We start from the raw sequence: 14,138 nt of genomic DNA on the forward strand, positions 1-14,138 counted from the left end.
CCAGAAAGGGCTGGCAAGATATATTCATGGCACTGAATGAGAAGAACATGCAGCCAAGAATACTTAATTCATCAAGACTGACATTCAAAATGGATGGAGAGATAAAGAGTTTCCAAGATGGCAAGGCTTAAAAGACTATGCAGCTACCAAGCTGATACTGCAGGAAATATTAAAGGGGGTTCTATAAAAGAGGAAAGAGCCTAATAATAGTATTGAATAGAAATATAGAGACAATCTACATCAAGAAAGACTTCAAAGGTAACACGATGTCAATAAAAACGTATTTATCGATAATCATTCTCAATGTGAATGGCCTAACTGCACCCATAAAATGGCACAGGGTTGCAGATTGGATAAAATGACAGGACCCATCCATATGTTGTCTACCAGGGACCCATTTTGAACCTAAAGATACAACCAGACTGAAAGTGAAGGGATGGAGAAGCATCTTTCATGCCAGTGGGCCTCAAAAGAAGGCTGGGGTAGCGATTCTCATATCAGACAAATTAGATTTTAAACTAAAGACTGCAGTCAGAGATATAGAGGACGCTACATCATTCTTAAAGGGACTATCCACGAAGATGATCTAACAATTGTAAATGTCTATGCCCCCAATATGGTAGCAGCCAATTATATAAGGAAACTGTTAATCAAGATAAAGAGTCATATTGATATGAATACACTAATCGTAGGAGATCTTAACATGCCTCTCTCAGAAATAGACAGATCATTGAAGCAGAAAATCAATAAAGAAACAAGAGCATTGAATGACACATTGGACCAGATGAACCTCATAGATATATACAGAATGTTCCACCCTAAAACAACAGAATACTCATTCTTCTCGAGTGCACATGGAATATTCTCCAGAATAGACCACATACTGGGTCACAAATCAGGACTCAACCAATACCAAAAGACCGAGATTATTCCCTGCACGTTCTCAGATCACAATGCTTTGAAACTGGAGCTAAATCACAAGGAAAAGTTTGGAAGGAACTCAAACACCTGGAAGCTAAAGACCACCTTGCTTAAGAATGCTTGGATCAACCAGGAGATCAAAGAAGAACTGAAACAATTCATGGAAACCAATGAGAATGAAGACACTCCAGTACAAAACCTATGGGATACAGCAAAGGCGGTCCTAAGGGGGAAATACATAGCCACCCAAGCCTCCCTCAAAAAAAATTGAAAAATCCAGAGTACACCAGCTGTCTCTACACCTTAAAGAACCGGAGAATCAACAACAAATCAAACCAACTCCACACATAAGAAGGGAAATCATCAAGATTAGAGCTGACATCAATGAGGTAGGAACCAGAGATACGGTAGAATGTATCAATGAAACTAGAAGCTGGTTTTTTGAAAGAATCAATAAGATCGATAAACCATTGGCCACACTAACCCAAAAGAAAAGAGAGAAAGCTCAAATTCATAAAATTATGAATGAAAAGGGAGAGATCACAATGAATACCAAAGAAGTAGAAACAATAATCACAAGTTATTATCAACAGTTATATGGCAATAAGCTAAGCAACCTAGATGAAATGGATACATTCCTGGAAAACTATAAACTTCCCAAATTGAACCAGGAAGAAATTGATAAAGTGAATAGACCAATATCTAGTAACAAGATTGAAGCAGTGATCAAAAACCTCCCAAAAAACAAGAGCCCAGGCCCTGATGGATTCCCTGGGGAATTCTACCAAACTTTCAAAGAAGAAATAACATCTATTCTCCTGAAGTTGTTTCAAAAAATTGAAGCAGAAGGGAAACTTCCAGACTCTTTCTATAAAGCCAGCATTACCTTGATCCCCAAACCAGGCAAAGACCCCACCAAAAAAAAAAGAATTTCAGACCAACATCACTGATGAATATGGATGCCATGATTATCAACAATATCCTAGCAAACAGGATCCAATAGTACATTAAAAAGATTATCCACCATGACCAGGTGGAATTCATTCCTGGGCTACAAGGATGGTTCAACATTCGCAAATCAATCAATGGGATAGAACAAATCAATAAGAGAAGAGAGAAGAACCACATGGTCCTCCCAATTGATGCAGAAAAAGCATTTGACAAAACCCAGCATCCGTTCCTGATTAAAACGCTTCAAAGTATAGGGATAGAGGGAACAATCCAGAACATCATCAGATCTACCTATGAAAGACCCACAGCAAATAGCATCCTCAATGGGAAAAAGCTTGCAGCCTTCCCATTGAGATCAGGAACACGACAAGGATGCCCACTCTCACCACTCTTGTTCAACATAGTATTAGAAGTCCTAGCAACAGCAATCAGACAACAAAGAGAAATAAAAGGTATCCAAATTGGTAATGAAGAAGTCAAACTCTCTCTCTTTGCAGATGACATGATATTTTATATGGAAAACCCAAAAGACTCTACCCCCAAACTATTAGAACTCATACAACAATTCAGCAACATGGCAGGATACAAAGTCAATGTACAGAAATCAGTGGCTTTCATATACACTAACAATGCAAATACAGAAAGGGAAATTAGAGAATCGATTCCATTTACTATAGCCCCAAGAACCATAAGATCCCTGGGATTAAACCTAACCAAAGAGGTAAAGCATCTGTACTCAAGGAACTACAGAACACTCATGAAAGAAATTGAAGAAGACACAAAAAGATGGAAGACCATTCCATGCTCTTGGATCAGAAGAATAAACATTGTTAAAATGTCTATACTACCTAGAGCAATCTGTACTTTCAATGCCATTCTGATCAAAATTCCACCGGTATTCTTCAAAGAGCTGGAGTAAATAATCCAAAAATTTGTACGGAATCAGAAGAGACCCCGAATTGCTAAGGAAATGTTGAAAAACAAAAATAAAGTGGGGGGCATCACGTTACCTGATTTCAAGCTTTACTACAAAGCAGTGATCACCAAGACAGCATGGTACTGGCATTAAAACAGACACATAGACCAGTGGAACAGAGTAGAGATCCCAGACATGGACCCTCAACTCTATGGTCAAATAATCTTCAACAAAACAGGAAAAAATATACAGTGGAAAAAAGACAGTCTCTTCAATAAATGGTGCTGGGAAAACTGGGAAGCTATATGTAGAAGAATGAAACTCGACCATTCTCTTACACCATACACAAAGATAAACTCAAAATGGGTAAAAGACCTCAATGTGAGACAGGAATCCATCAGGATCCTAGAGGAGAACATAGGCAGTAATCTCTTTGATATCAGCCACAGCAATTTCTTTCAAGATATGTCTCCAAAGGCAAAGAAAACAAAAGCAAAAATGAACTTTTGGGACTTCATCAAAATAAAAAGCTTCTGCACAGCAAAAGAAACAGTCAAGAAAACAAAGAGGCAATCCACGGAATGGGAGAAGATATTTGCAAATGACAGTACAGACAAAAGGTTGATATCCAGGAATTATAAAGAACTCCTCAAACTCAACACACACAAAACAGACAATCATATCAAAAAATGGGAAGAAGATATGAACAGACACTTCTCCAATGAAGACATACAAATGGCTATCAGACACATAAAAAATGTTCATCATCATTAGCCCTCAGGGAGATTCAAATTAAAACCACATTGAGATATCACCTTACACCAGTTAGAATGGCCAAAATTAGCAAGACAGGAAACAACATGTGTTGGAGGGGATGTGGAGAATGGGGAACCCTCTTACACTGTTGGTGGGAATGCAAGTTGGTGCAACCTCTTTGGAGAACAGTGTGGAGATTCCTCAAGAAATTAAAAATAGAACTTCCCTATGATCCTGCAATTGCAGTCCTGGGTATTTATCCCAAAGATAAAGATGTCATGAAAAGAAGGCCATCTGTACCCCAATGTTTATAGCAGCAATGGCCACGGTCGCCAAACTGTGGCAAGAATCAAAATGCCCTTCAACGGATAAATGGATAAGGAAGATGTGGTCCATATACACTATGGAGTATTATGCCCCCATCAGAAAGGACGAATACCCAACGTTTGTAGTATCTGAGTGGCTCAGTCAGTTAAGTGTCTGCCTTTGGGTCAGTTCATGATCCCAGGGTCCTGGGATCAAGCCCCTCATCTTGGGCTCCCTGCTTAGCAGGAAGCCTGCTTCTCCCTCGCCCTCTGATGCTCCTCCTGCTTATGCTCTCTATCTGTTCAATAAATCAATAAGATGATTTTAAAAAAATAAAGAGAATTTTGAAACTTTTCAGTTTATCCTTCCCTCCCAATCAGAAACTTCAATTACTATGGACTCTGAAAAACAATCTGAGGGGTTTGAAGTGGTGGGGGGTGGGAGGTTGGGGTACCAGGTGGTGGGTATTATAGAGGGCACAGATTGTATGGAGCACTGGGTGTGGTGCAAAAATAATGAATACTGTTATGCTGAAAATAAATAAAAAATAAATTTAAAAAAAGTCTCATTCAGGGCACCTGGGTGGCTCAGTTGGTTAAGTGACTGCCTTCAGCTCAGGTCATGATCTTGGAGTCCTGGGATTGAGTCCCACATTGGGCTCCCTGCTCAGCAGGAAGTCTGCTTCTCCCACTGATCTCTCTCCTCTCACGCTCTCTCTCTTCCTTTGTCTCTCTCTACCTCTCAAATAAATAAACAAAATATTAAAAATAAATAAATTAATAAAAAAAGAAACTTCAATTACTGTCACCTCTACTTACCTCTACTACTAGATCAGAATTAAAAGTGAACTTTTAATTTTGACTTTTGAAGAAACAATATCAGTAGTGGTAATAATAACATTAAAATTCTTTTAGGGCTTACAGTGTGCTTTGAATAGGGTGACCCTATAATTTGCTGTCTGGTTGGGACACTTTTGAGAGTGAAGAGGGACATTATTATATATTAGCCAAGAAATGAGCATAAATAGGGATGGTCCTCAGCAAGCAGGGGCACTTAGATGGTTTCATAGCTATGAACCAGTTTCACATGATAGAGAGCTAAAGGAGCTCTCCGTGGTCTCTCTGTAAGGGCACTAATCCCATTCCCAAGTGCTCCACCTCCATGACATAATCACCTCTCAAAGGCCCCACTTCTAGTTACCAACCCATTGAGACTTGGGTTTTAATATACAAATTTGGGGTGGGGGTGGGAAACAAACATTCAGTCCATAGCATCTTAGAATAAGGTACTTAAATTATTCCTAACTTACAGATAAGGAAACAAATACAGAAGTTGATATATTATTGATCTTTAAAATCATAATGCAGGACTTTTGGGTACACATCTGCACTCAACCAAAAAATGCAAGTTGGAGTTTCAGGAATAAATAAAAAGGTGAACTGATTCCAGATCACTGTCCAAACAGACTCCAGTTGCTATGCACTTAAATTCTCTTTTATTAGTGCGTTGCCAATCATCCATGTGTTTTATAAATGACAAACTGAGGTCCAGAGAGGTGATAACATTTTCCTGAACATAACATACCAGTCATGAAGCTGCATCTAATACATATGGTCTCCTCACTCTACAGGCTTTAGTCAAATTCTCAAGAGCGGTTTATGGAAATGAATATCACACCGTATATGCCTAAAGAAATGACAACTGTGATGTATGTCAAACTACTTGAGAGAAATTTTGAGAGATTGATATCATATTTAATCTGTGTAATGAAGATAAATACTGAAACTGAGATTTAATGTATGGGAAATGAGGTTTCTCAGTAATGGCTCACAGACTCATTCTATACTGGATAGCTGTCCCCATGACCTAGAGGACAACAGAGATGATGCAGACATTCTCAGAACCCAGTTTTAAAACAGGGGTTAGAGGCAAACCAGACTCAAGTCTCACTGCTTGGAGAAAATCTCATTGCCGGAAGGGACATTCTTCTGCTGCTCATATTCTTAGTCAATGTCACTGTTTCTCCAGCTGCATCCTTTTCCTTGTCTAGTACCCACCTCCCCCTTTCCACCATCATCACAGACAAGACAGTCTCCTATTCCTTTACCCATGTCAGCCCCCTTCCTGGAGCTATGCTCTCTCTCTGTGCTGTATTTACACTGTCTTCTCCCATACTGACTCTTTCCTAAGATGTGCAGCCCTTCATGTCACCTTCTCCCCAGCCATCCCCATCATGTTAGTGCACAAATTTGCTCCAGCTCGTCACTGTCAGCCTCCTCGTTAACTCCATTTCTTTCACTCTGACTTTTTCTTCAACCTATTGGAATAACGGTTCTCTGAAAGTACTCCAGAAAATACTCCATTGATCTCCTGATTATCACATCTCATCATCCAATAAAATATTACCTTCTTAAACATTTTTAAAAATTGTAAGTTATCCATAGGTACATGTATATATATAAATATACACGTAGTGTGTGGGTATACTCTATATATATGCACGTAGACAGAGAAAGAGTGTTAGTTTTTTTCTATCAATCTTCTCTTTTAACTGTACCATTTAGTCCATTTAGATAACATAATTATTCATTTTTATTTTCCTCAGTGAATACCTACTACCTTATTTTGCCTTTGCTATTAGTCTCATTTGTCTGGCATTTCTATTTCCTATCCTTTCTTCCCTTCTTTTGGATTAGTGGTGTAATTGTCTGTCATTCTGTGACAGCCATTAAAGCTGTTCAAAATAATTCGCTCATTCCAGGCACCTGGAAGGATCCTATTTCTCTGTCTCTTGTACTTAAAAGTGACTATGAGGTTTTCTCCGGTCAATGAAGTGTAAATAGAAGTGACATATGTCCCTTCCAGCAGAAGCATTAAGAGCTGTCCTCTGTGGTGCTGTTTTTTTTGTTGTTGTTGTTGTTGTTGTTGTTTTGTTTTGTTTTTTAGGTTTTATTTATTTACTTAGAGTCAAAGAGAGAGAGTGGGTAAAAGGCAGAAGAGGAGGAGGGAGAGAGTGAATCCCAAGCAGCCTCCAAGCTCAGCCCAGAGCCCAACTCAGAGTTTGATCTTATGACCTGAGATCATGACCTGAGCCAAAATCAAGAGGAGGATGCTTAACCAGCTGAGCTGCCGGGGCATCCCAGTGCTATGTTCTTTCCTCTGCCTCTTTGATTAAGACAGTGTGTGTCAAGAGCAAGCCTGCCTCAGCCTGTTTTCCCAAGTGACAATAGCAGGCAGAGCCCCTAGGCTGGACCAAGATAGATATGTAGCAGGAATGACAAAGAAACATTAAACTACTGAAATTTTGAGATTGTATGTTACTGCAGCACAACTAGACTCTCCTAACTGATCCACAGTCTACTTACTCTCTGCTAGTTTGGAATTCAAACCCTGTGTTTCCCTTCTTTTCACTGCTTATCTTAGAAATTCTCAAATGCATACTAAACATAGAGAAGTCTAATCAATACTTTTAGTCATCTTTTGAACACAGCAATTCACATCACTTCCAAGTTATGTTCCTGACATATATTTTAATTTTATCTTCTTAACTCAACAAGAAATTATTGCTTTATATACTCAAAAGATCTTTGACTTGTTCACATACTTATCACCATCTTTCTTTATTCCTTCCTGAATTCATATTTCTGATGAGTAGCCTTTCTTTGTAACCTCAAATCCATTCTTAGAAATTTTTTAGTGGAAGACTGCTTTAATGAAGTCATATAACTCCATTAGGTTTTGTTTTATATTATTGTTTTGTCAGCAAATGCCTTATTTTATTCATTTCTAAGTGCCAGAGTAAATAATTCTATGTTGGTGTGTTGAGAAATCAAAGCCAGTGTATTGAATTAAGATTATGATGTGCTAAAGAGGGGGAAAGCCATTCACATGGTCAGGTTACACCCTCAGCATTCCAGCTGCCACTTTCAGGAAGTGAAAAGCCCAGGGCACAGTTTCAGGACATGGATACAGAAGCAAAGTCATAAGATTTGTCCCGTGCCTTGGTAACTGAGCCAGCTTGACATTGCTTGGGGGTTTCATTTGACTTTAGTTCCTCTCCTCCACCCTAACCTTCTAGGAGTGGTTGCTGTGGCCAAGAACTGTAACACATCCACCTTCCATATGCAGGAGAGCTGAAGTGGCCAACACTGGGTGAGGTCGCAGGTCTCCTCCTCTCCAAGCCCAGACCCCCCCTCCCAGACCCTAGGTCCATGCAGTCTTCCAGCTGCAGAAAGCAGAATGCCCGCCACACCAGAAGAGGTGCTGTTGGAATTCCAGTCACGCCAGGACTCCTGGGGAGACAGAGGACCTCCATTTCTCTGGTGCTCTGGGGATCATGTGTTTATGTGTCCTTTGCAAACCTGCAAGAGTTATTTGTTTGATGCAAATGGCCCCCTGAGATGACAAGGACTTTGCTGCGGTTCAGGCATCATTACCGTAGTGGCTTTCTTTGCTGCTCCTTGTGAGCCAGAAGACAGATGAGGTTCACATGGTACGGTTCCTATAAACAAGACTCACCCTTCTCAGCAGTCCTGAAAAAAGAGTGGTGTGGATGGTTCCCTACAATGTCCTTCCTCACAATGTCTTTGGTTCCCACTAAAGTGAAACCAAGATGCTCCTCCCACCTATCTCTCTTTGGAAGCCAAGCCCCTTTGTAATCTGTATACAATTCCCTCCCCAGGGATCCTGGGATCACAGAGACTGGCCCTCTGCTATGTCCTAGAGGCCAAGCTAGAGATCCAGGTCAGTGGCTGAAGAGATGGTCTCAGGGACTCCTTCTTCTTCTGTTTTGGATTAGAGGGACCAGGGTGGTTGAGGTTAGCACCTGAAAAAACTTGAGCTGGACCAATATCGGGATGGAGCATGTGGGCTGCAGGGAAACAAAGGCACTGGGGGAGGGAAGCATTGCTCTTGGGAATACAATGGCATCCCTCTATGATGCTGGTGTTAGGAACTGGGCTGTTGTCCTTGTGTTGGAGAACAATAGGCCTCACTCTGTCCGTCATGATCCTATAGGTCATGTGGTATTTCAGGGATACAGTTCAGCTCATGTTTTATTCAAAAGGATTTCCTGATAAGCACCTTGAGCACTGGGTATAAATGTACTTATTCTTCAAATGTATTTTATTTTTTTAAATGTTTTTAAGATTTTATTTATTTATTTGACAGGGATAGATAGAAAGCACAAGCAGAGGGGGCAGCAGAGGGAGTGGGAGAAGCAGGCTCCCCAGTGACCAGAGAGCTGAGCTCGAGACAGGACTAGATCATAGGAATTCAGATCACAACCTGAACTCAAGGCAGACACTTAACAGACTGAGCCATCCAGGTGCCCCCTCAAATAGATTTTAAATTTTAAAATCTCTAATATTCAGACATAGGACTGCAGGATTTTAGTTCACTGTCAAGTCACCACCCAGAGGGAAAAGACCACCTCTCTCCAGCTAGTAGGACTTAAATACTCTTTGACAAGAGTCTATGTGAGCATCTCAATCCTTGGAAAATTGCACAGGAGGAGGGGTACCTTTCCAGCTGACCCAAACGGAGACTGTGAGCCAGGGAGGCCACAGGTAGGAGCTGGGGTTCTTTATCAGGCAATGCTTTTTCTCTTCTCTCCCTTTCCTGGCTAGGCTCTTCCAGAGGAGTGAGACCACCATAGCTCAGGAGAGGTTCTTCATCCTGTTCCCACTACTGGTTCTGGTGCTGCTGGTGCTGGGCAGTGTCCAGCCTTCTCTGGCCAAGGAGTCGAGGGCCGAGAAGTTCCTGTGGCAGCACATAGACTCGAACAACTCCACCGTCAATGCCAGCTACTGCAACCAAATGATGAAGCGCCGGAATATGACGGTTGGATTTTGCAAGCCGGTGAACACGTTTATCCACGAGCCTCTGCCAGATGTCCAGGTCATCTGCTTCCAGGGAAATGTAACCTGCAAGAACGGGAAGCCCAACTGCCACCAAAGCAGTTCCAAAATGCGCATCACCGACTGCCTCCTGAAGAAAGGCTCCAAATACCCCAAATGCGACTATGAGAGCACGCAGTAAGAGAAATTCATCATTGTGGCCTGTGAGTGTGTACAGTATGAGACAGTCCACTTTGATGGTTCTGTGTAGGTCTGCACCTGAGGCCAGAGTAGCAAGATGCCCCACCTCCCTGTTGTGGCAGCTGCTTCTCCCCTCTCCCTTCCTGGGTCTGAAAGAACTCCAGCCAGGGCTCCTATCCCAAACACACATGCATTCCTACCCAGGACCTGCCCCTTTATGGTTTGGGAGGTGAGGGGGTCCCTGTGTAAACCACTTCCTGGATTCTTTCAGGAAAACACAGTTCCAACCACCTGGATTTCTGAAACTGTCACCATCCTGATACTGTTGTGTGATTGCTTTCCTGCTTGGGTGAGAACTGTAAATCAGGGTAGATTTCGTAAGCATCGAATAGAATCATTACGTACCTTTGCTCCTGACTCTTGGTTCTCCATGACCTGAGATCATCCCTTTGCTCAGAGATGCCTTGCTGTAAAATATGAAGCTGTTAAGTATGGGCTATTTGAGATGAAAGGGAGCTACAGTCTGGGACTGTCCTGCTGGGTGAGCTGATGGAGGGGGAGCTCAAATACCAAAATCTCTGGCACAGAAGGAAGGAAGGGTGACCTCAAGAAAATCCTGCTCAGACCCTGGCTGGGCAGGAGTAGGGGATGAAATTATGATCCTAAGTTTTCCTTTTCCTTTTATTGAGTGAACTATTACCAGATCACATTGACCATCTCTTAGTTGGAAAGTCAGGACATTCCATTTAGGAGCTAGAAGGGTCTGTAAGGATTATTAAATTAAATGAGAATAAGTAGATTTTGACTCATGTATCCACTTTAATGGATTAGGCCTGCCTAGAACGTTGCAGAAAAAAATTCTAATAAGTGATAAGGTTGAATGACAGCCTCTGTTGAAGGCAGGATGGAGGTAAATGTGTGTGTTCCACTTGCTATCCCTGAGATAGTAATCCCCACTTTTACAGAGGAACAGCCTGAATCTGAGGAATGGGTAAGTGACTTGCTCACGGCTGCTGCTACTTAGTGGCACAGCTGAGACTAGACCCCAGGTCGCTGGCCTCCAGTCCTTGTTCTTTCTGCTACCAGAGTGGACTCAGGAAGAAAATCCTGCAGTCTCCCTTTTCCTAAGTGTGGTGGGGAGAGCACCTGGGTGGCTCAGTCTGTTAAGGGATCTACTCTTGATTTCCTGCATATCATGCTCTCAAGGTCCTGGGATCGAGTCCCATATTGGGCTTTGTGCTCAGCTCAGAGCCTGCTTTGGGTCTTCCTCTCTCTCCTCCTCTGCCCCTCCCCTGCTTGCACATGCGCTCTCTCTCCCTCTCCTCCTCTTCCTCTGCCCCTCCCTTGCATGTGCTCTCTTGCGCTCACTCTCTCTCACTCTCTCTCAAATAAATAAGTAAATCTTTAAAAACAGAAAAGTAAGGTAGAAGTAATTATGGATATGGCATCAAGAAAGTAGGTCTAGGGAGACCCGAGAAACAAGATCAGAAAGGATGGCATAGTAGGGTACATAGTTCCCAGGTTCTATTGGACGTCCTGTTCTGGAAAATTCACTGATCAAATCACTCAGGAGGAGGAAACTCATATTTTCCCACAGGAAGCATAGCTTCACTTTTCCAGTATTCTACCTTCGTCTCTTGGGCTTTAAGGAATGGTGGGTGCACTCTATGGCAGCCATGATATTTTATTTAAGTTCCATAGTGTGATGTCCAGAGCTTGTAGTTTTTGCAGCATCCATGCACTCCTGAAATTCCTTCAGCCAATCTAGACACACGGAGAGGTCAAACCATCAATTCTTTCCTCAATACTTTTTTTTCTTTTTCCTTTCTTTTTTTTGTAAAGATTTTATTTATTTATTTGACAGAGATAGAGAGAGCACAAGTAGGGAGAGCAACAGAGGGAGAGGGAGAAGCAGGCTCTCTGATGATCAGGGACGTGAGGTCGTACTCGATCCCAGGACCCTGGGATCATGACCTGAGACCTTTAATGTCTGCCGTTGGCTCAGGTCATGATCCCAGGGTTATAGATGGAGCCCCACCTTGGCCTCTCTGCTCAGCGTGCAACCTGCTTCTCCCTCTCCTTCTGCCTGCCTCTCCCCCTGCTTTGTGCTCTCTCGCTCTGACAAATAAATAAATAAAATCTTAAAAAATAGAAAAAAAAATAAACACAGTTTGCACCCGGAGATGACAGGGGTATGAAAGGTGAGAAAACCATTGGAACAGAGGCTAGTTCCATCTGTCACATTCTACAAATACATTTTGTTAAGGAAACATGACTACCTAGAAAACAAAGCCCTGACAAGCCAGGTAGTTCAGTCTGGATGATATACCCTTCTTAGAGATGAGACTCAGAGGCAGCCTGAATGGGCAGAACTGACCTTAACCCTACCACACCCTGCCTCCCTCTGAGCAGCAGTGCTCAAGGAAGAGCCCTGGAGCTTGGAAGTAGCCCCTCAGGACTCTGCTGCTCCCTGCTATCACCACCCTGTCTGGGCCTCAGGACAATCTCTAGCATGGGGACAGTCAGAACTACCTTGTAGTCTGGTGTGAGGGTTCAGTGAGGCAATTTTGATAAATTGTCTTACAAATGGGAACTTTCAATCTGTTCCAGAATATGCTCCAAGTGAATGTAAAAATGAGTTAGCTGTCCATCTTAGTATCTTAGTTTGTCCGTTGTATACTAAAATGACTATTATTTTAACTGTCTCCAGCATTAAAAGACCAAAGTCTAATCCAATTGATACTGACTTCTCAGATGCCCATTATGGAAAAATAATAATAATAATAACTACTCAGTTGTGTCCAGAATGTTCACTTTTCCTAGACTTCCTTAGGTCTGGTAACAGCAAGTGCATCTGGAAGGGTTTCCTGTTGTCAACCCACAGCCCCTAGAACCCACACTCATGCGGGAGCTTCAGAACTTATCTCCAGGGAAGACCGGTAGCACGCGGAGGGACTTATGGACAGCATGCATACTACAGATAAATTCATGGGGCTTCGGGCTTCTGTTTTGTTCCAGTATATTCCTTCTAACTGGTTTATACTGGTAAAAGTTGGCAAACAAACAGAATGTCCTGAACATGGGACTGGTTAAAATATGATGCGTTTCCTTACAACAAAATACTATGCAAATAGAATCAAATACACCTTTGCTACTGACATGAAATATGTTCAAAATTTATTCTTAGTGGGAAACAGGAAATAGTGTACAACATTGTGCATAAAATGTTATTATTGGCGGGGCACCGGAGTGGCTCAGTTCATTAAAGCCTCTGCCTTCGGCTCTGGTCATGATCCCAGAGTCCTGGGATCGAGTCCCCCATCAGGCTCTCTGCTCTGCAAGCAGCCTACTTCTTCCTCTCTCCTCTCTCTCAGCCTGCCTCTCTGCCTACTTGGGATCTCTATCTGTCAAATAAATTAAAAAAATATTTTAAAAATAAAAAACAGTGTTAATATTGGTGATGGGAAAAGAGGAGAGAAACACATGCCTGAGGATACATATTAATTCACCATTTTTAATGTTTTCTTTATTTACTTGAGAGAGAGAGAGAGCCTGTGAACAAGGGAGGGGGCAGAGGTCAAGAAAGAAGCAGACATCCCACTGAGCAGGGAGCCTGACCACTCAAGACCAGGGGCTCCAATCCCAGGAACTGGGGATCATGACCTGAGCTCAAGGCAGACATTTAACCCACTGAACCTCCCAGGTGCCCTGTCAATAAACTTTTATTTTTATTTATATTTTTGGTAATAATATATTAGTTTATTATTATTTTAATTTTTTTCATTTAAAGTCAACTAATTAACATACAATTATTGTTGGTTTCAGAGGTGCAGGTCAGTGACTCATCAGTCTCATATAATCCCCAGTACTCATTACATCATGTGCCCTCCTTAACGTCCATCACCCAGTTACCCCATCCCTCTACTCCTCTCCCCTCCAGAAACCCTCAATTTGTTTCCTATCATTAAGAGTCTGTATGGTTTGTCTCCCTCTCTGGTTTCCTCTGGTTTTATTTTTTCCTCTCTTCCCCTATGATCCTCAGCTTTGTGTCTTAAATTCCACAGATCAGTGAGATCATACGATAATCGTCTTTCTCTGAATGACTTCTGTCACTTAGCATAACGTTCTCCAGTTCCACCCAGTTGTTGCGAATGCCAAGATTTCATGTTTCTGACAGCTGAATCATATTCCATTGCATATATTAATAATATTTAATACTTAAATCTGTGTAATAAATAAAGACTGTGAAG

At 41.9% G+C, this 14,138-nt stretch overlaps 1 pseudogene across 1 annotated transcript; it reads left to right on the plus strand.

The window, feature by feature from the left end:
* The first annotated feature begins 6,659 nt into the window (after positions 1-6,659).
* LOC309866642 (ribonuclease pancreatic pseudogene) lies at positions 6,660-9,889 on the plus strand (annotated as a pseudogene). Its single transcript has 2 exons — positions 6,660-6,685; positions 9,478-9,889. The product of its transcript is annotated as a ribonuclease pancreatic pseudogene (transcript).
* Positions 9,890-14,138: the final 4,249 nt, after the last annotated feature.

Source organism: Mustela nivalis (assembly GCF_964662115.1).
Source record: "Mustela nivalis genome assembly, chromosome: 6".
Taxonomy (NCBI): Eukaryota; Metazoa; Chordata; class Mammalia; order Carnivora; family Mustelidae; genus Mustela; species Mustela nivalis.